Source organism: Diabrotica virgifera, chromosome 2 (assembly GCF_917563875.1).
Source record: "Diabrotica virgifera virgifera chromosome 2, PGI_DIABVI_V3a".
Classification (NCBI taxonomy): Eukaryota; Metazoa; Arthropoda; class Insecta; order Coleoptera; family Chrysomelidae; genus Diabrotica; species Diabrotica virgifera.
In genome coordinates this window covers 169,473,253-169,479,252 of record NC_065444.1, presented here as the reverse complement: position 1 = coordinate 169,479,252, position 6,000 = coordinate 169,473,253, and positions in this window count along the sequence as shown.

Sequence of the window (6,000 nt, the reverse complement as noted above, 5' to 3'; positions counted from 1 at the left end):
TTAAATGGCCCCCCATATCGTGATACCACAGCAAAATTATAGAAACGATCTAATATCTCGAGAAATATATGTACTTCCAAATAAAACTAAAAAACACGTGTTTAATATTTTTCAAAAATCTATAGAATGACACCAAACAGGATTTTTCATTCCACACTCTGGAGGTGGGGTGAGAGTTAACTTTAAAGTCTTAAATAGGAACTCCCGTTTTTTCTTGCAGATTGAGTTTCCTCCTCAAAAAATAAGTAACATTTATTCGAACTTTTTTAGAATTGTTGACGGATGGCGCTATATTCGGAAAATGCGATTTATTTGCGCCATCTATCAACACTTCTAAAAATGTTTGGAATATGTGTGCCTTATTTTTCATAAGGATTCTATATCTGCAAAAATAAAGGGGGCTCCTTTTTAAGATTTTAAAGTAAAAACTTGGTTCGACACATACTCTTGGTTAGTCTGCTCGCCAAAGTTGAAGGGAAGGCTTTGCAAGCATTGTATTCTTTTCAAAAGGGTTTTAAAGAGAGGCTCAACTTTTGTGGTACCCATGACAGTTCCATTTAAAAACTTGGTCTAGTGTTTAAATGTATGAATAATTCCTCACAACAGGGTTCAAACTAGGTTTTTTAGGTGGTTTAAACTACAGTAGACTCCCTCTATAACGAGAACTGAAATTGTGAATTAATTATCTCGTTATAAGCGGATCTCGTTATATCAAACAATAATAATATTGAAATCTTTTGATGCCTCTTACGTAGTTTATTATGTGTCGATGGTCAACCTGAACAGTGAACAATGAGACTTCGTCGTCATAAATTGTAAATTTCCTATAGTATTCAATATCGGTCGATAAACAGGCAGATGTTTATTACAGGTGGCCGAGTTTATTATAGCATTGGCCTCGATAATAGGATAGATGTTGGGCATTTCTACGTACAGGTAGTTGGCGCATTTATTTATTTATGACCATTACAACGCTAAAAACAGGTAAAGACAAGTATTCTTCGATTTAATTTTTCCTCGTTATAACCAAATATGCCTCGTTATAGAGCGTTATAGTTCAATAGGGATTTCATGGGACACCTAATGTACCTCGTTATAAGCGAAACCTCGTTATATCCGTGTTCGTTATAGAGAGAGTCTACTGTATATATTGTCATCCGAAATATACAAAATGTAATGTGCACATCTTCACGTTTGGCCCCCCCCTAAAAATTTTTATATGGGCGCCCTTGACTAGGCTATCGATTCAGCACAATACACAGAAAGATCAGTCTATATAAATTTTCTAAGAATTTGTATCCAGGCGAAGGATCAGGATTGTCCGCACGCCACAGAACAAAAATAATGAATGTTAGCAGTTTTTTGGTGCATTATTAAATTAATAAGTTAATATAGATTCATATTTTATTAAGATTATAGAATAATAATTGCTAGATTTCTGCTAAGAATATCCTAAGTAATTTTTAGATATCATAAGAAATAAACCTTTATTGGTGTTTATCTCAATATGTATAAAATGTGACATTCCTTGTTTTTCCCCTGTAGTCTTCATATATAAACGACTTAAATTGACCGAACAAATGAAATGAAGCAAATTAACAATAAAATATATGGCAAACAAGCAATTAATATTACACAGTAAATTTACACAAATAACCTAAACCAATCAAATTAATAATAAAATATAAGAACCTAATTTTCGGGGGCATATGTACCTTGAGCTGAACGTAACCTACCATAGGATTGTACATACGTTTGGGAAGTTAATAAACTTATGTTTATTAAAAAAACAAATGCAACCTGAATCTTGAAAAAAAAGTAATTATTAAACATAGTGAATAACCAAATGTCTGTGATATGAAACTCCATAGTTATTACAGGTCACAAAACTAAAGGTTCCCAAACAAACCCATCATCGAACGACTTCACAAAAAGTTCGATGCTGCATTCCAGAAAAACCAGCACACGGAGAGTGCTAACCTGTCCTTCCCGTAGGTACAGTTGTAGAAAGGAAATCAGTAGCTGGAACGCTCAATAGCTTGTTCCAAAATTACATGACTGTGGCTGGAATAGGTCTCAGCTGGTTGAGGGGTCTACGATTTCACGTTGATCTTATATTACTTCCCAAATGGCTAAAACAAACATTTTCCCACTCTTAGTTTCAGTTTCCAATCGAACATGTGAGAAAAAACAAAAGAAGAAATAATAGGAAGAGGTTTTTAGAATGAACAGCAATAAAAAAACCCATTAGCAAAGCTTATCAGATGTAAAAAGGTATGACTGTGACCTTGATGCAGAATTTAAATATGTACAGAATATAATATTTAGAACAATATATTATAGGGAAATTATATTACCAGTGTGATATGACCATAGCATTAGATATTTATTCAACAATTTATCAGATATTGGGTGTTGACAGTATTTAAAAGACTTCCAACTTTAATAACCAAAAAATTAAGGCTCTTAGAACTTTCTCCGAACAAATATTGTACACATTGGAATGATTAAAAGATATATATTAAAGTATTATATATCTATGATCATACCACTATTTACACTTTATGTTTTGATGACTGTAATCTGATGTACGTAATTCTGAACTTTACACATGTGTGTAATCACTTTACGTAAATGATACATCATAGCCCCCATTATTTGTATTTATGCAGTGTTAAGGATGAAGACTAATGATAAAGTACTAGGACTAAAGAACATACATAATCTCCTTTATTTTGTTTGCGGTGCTTCAAAATAGGTATAATCTATTTTGGTAACTCAATATTATTTAATAAATACATATAAGTATATAAATTTTAGTTACTCATACATAGTTTAGTTTAGCTAAATATTATAATGGTTTATATAGATAACTAAAATTTATAAATATGTACTTACTTTTTAAGTAATATTGCAGAATGTAGGTACTAACTACATTCTCATTTGTCGTTAAAATATGTAAATATAATAGGTATTTGGTAGAACCTAAGATGAGATTAGGTGATGCTGAAAACATATTTTTCTGAGCAATATAGCACTTGATAGCACTTTCTTAGAATATCCTTAAAAACATATTATTCTAATACAAAGATGTGCAGTAGTACGTTATAATAAGTATATAAATAGAAGGTTTATAGCACTTCCTTGGAATATTCTAAAAAGTACGTTCTTAGTATAAACTAAAAAGATGTGCGGTAGCAGTGGCGGCCGGTCAGGGTCGGCAGTGCCGACCCGCACATTTATATAGATAGATTTTTTAATATTTGTATATATGAATATATAATACAGACTAAATTTTATTCATGGTTTTTAAAAGGATTTGATCAATCCGAGCGTTAAGTGATCCCTGCGCATAACAGACTTCTCAAAAAATGAATGATCCGAGCCATTCATCTGACTTTTCGGCTAGCCGTACCATTGTTTATATAGGGATAGTTGGTCAACCCAATAGGAAAATTTGTTTGATTCAAATTGAGACAGTCACCAGATGTCCCCACAATTTCTGTCAGGGTCGCAACGTCAAAATGCATAGACACCAAGTTGGATACGATCCTATTCATAACACCCCAACTCGCATACATATTCAGAAAAATAAATATATATGGAAGAATATATTTAGAAATTGAATTAATGATGCCATGCTCTTATATACATAATCTGTAGTAGCATGACACCATTAATTCAATTTCTAAATATATTCTTCCATATATATTTATTTTTCTTAATATGTATGCGAGTTGGAGTGTTATGAATAGGATCATATCCAACTTGGTGTCTATGCATTTTGACGTTGCGAATCTGACATAAATTGTGGGGACATCTGGTGACTGTCTCAATTTGAATCAAACAAATTTTCCTATTGGGCTGACCAACTATCTCCCTATATAAACAATGGCCGTACCCAACGCATTCGTAGCTGACGATTTACACGTAAAACTCAACGAAATAACAAGTCGATGAGCAAGCGAACGTACATTCTCTCCGTAGGCAGGTACGGCATATTTAAATCTGCCGGTCGGTAGTGCATCGCCAGATCGCATCGGCAGAATTTGTCAAAAATAATCACGCCGTTTTACGTCGTTTAATTGATATTGTAATTTTTTTAAGTTGTCAGGAATTATCATTTAGTGGACATGATGGATCGAAGCATTTGTTAAAAATCAAAGTAATTATAGAGAAAATAATAAAATTGTTTTAGAAATATTTACTTTCTGATTCGAAGTGTATTCGTAATACAGAATGAACTAATAGTCCATTCTTTCACGGTTTTTGCTCTAAATTTTTAAAGAACCGCTTGGATTGACATGAAATTTGGCATACGTATAGCTTACATGTCAAAGAAAAAAAGTGATATTGTGCCGATGTGTGCTTTTGCCCTGGGGGTGACTTTCACCCCCTCTTGTGGGTGAAAAAATATATGTCCAAAATAAGTCCGGAAATGGGTAAACTGACTAATTTTAAGTAACTTTTGTTCCATAGAGCTTTTTCGCCAAGTCAACATTTTTCGAGTTATTTGCGAGTGAATATGTTCATTTTTCAACAAAATAACCACATTTTTAGACGGTTTTTCGCAAATAACTCAAAAAGTAAGTATTTTGTGGAAAAAAATTTTCCCAGCAAAAATATAGCCCATAAAAAAGTAAAAAAAAATGGTGTAGGCGTTAGGTCTCTGGATCTCGTAGAACCAGAGTTATAGCCAATGAAAAATATATTCATATTCACCAAATTTCAAATAGAATATTTCGACGTGAAATATCCAAAAAATTAAGCACTTTTTGGGGAAAACCCATTATAACTTTTTTAAAGTGTTTAAAAAAAGCTTTATTTCTGTTTTTACAAAAAGTTTCTAGCGTTAAATTTAAGCAAGTTACGTTCAAAATAAGGATGGTCCCTTTTGTTTTTGCAAAAAAATCGGGAAGACCACCCCCTAATTAGCAACTTAAATGAAATTAATCGTAGTCCTGTCGCCAGGGGGGGTACAACGGCCTCCTTAATTCAGATGGACTTACCCAAGTTTTTTTTATATATTTTGACCCGTAGAATACGAATTTTTTGGGTAACAGTTGATCCGGATGTCGATAAGATTGTTATAGACAAAGAACTTGAGGAATTACATAACAGCGATTTCTCGCAAAACAAAACATCTTTTTGTATTTTTTGGGTCATTTTAAGCAAAAAATATTTCTACAAGTTTTTTCGTAGAATGCATAGTTTTCGAGATAACCGCGGTTGAACTTTCAAAAAATCGAAAAGTTGCAATTTTTGAACCCAAATAACTTTTGATTAAAAAATAAAGTAGCAATTCTGCTTACCGCATTTGAAAGTTTAAGTCAAATTATATCGGTTTTGATTAGTTTCATTGCTAAAAATTAATTTTTTTATTGTTAAAATAATCTATAAACACATAGTGTTTCCCGTGCCTAATACATGCGTTTTAACGTATGCTACGTAGAAATTGCCTCGCTTGCACTCGTAGCTACTCTACCTACTCGTTCGATTTTAAATGAGAAATCATTGAAAACATCACTCACATACTAGGTGTTTGTAGCTTTGTTTAACAATAAAATAATAAATTTCTAGCAATGAAAATAATCAAAACCGATATAATTTGACTTAAACTTTCAAATGCGGTAAGCAGAATTGCTACTTTATTTTTTAATCAAAAGTTATTCGGGTTCAAAAATTACAATTTTTCGATTTTTTGAAAGTTCAACCGCGGTTATCTCGTAAACTATGCATTCTACGAAAAAACTTGTAGGAATATTTTTTGCTTAAAATGACCCAAAAAATACAAAAAGATGTTTTGTTTTGCGAGAAATCGCTGTTATGTAATTCCTCAAGTTCTTTGTCTATAACAATCTTATCGACATCCGGATCAACTGTTACCCAAAAAATTCGTATTCTGCGGGTCAAAATATATAAAAAAAACTTGGGTAAGTCCATCTGAATTAAGGAGGCCGTTGTACCCCCCCTGGCGACAGGACTATCGTTACCGTTCCA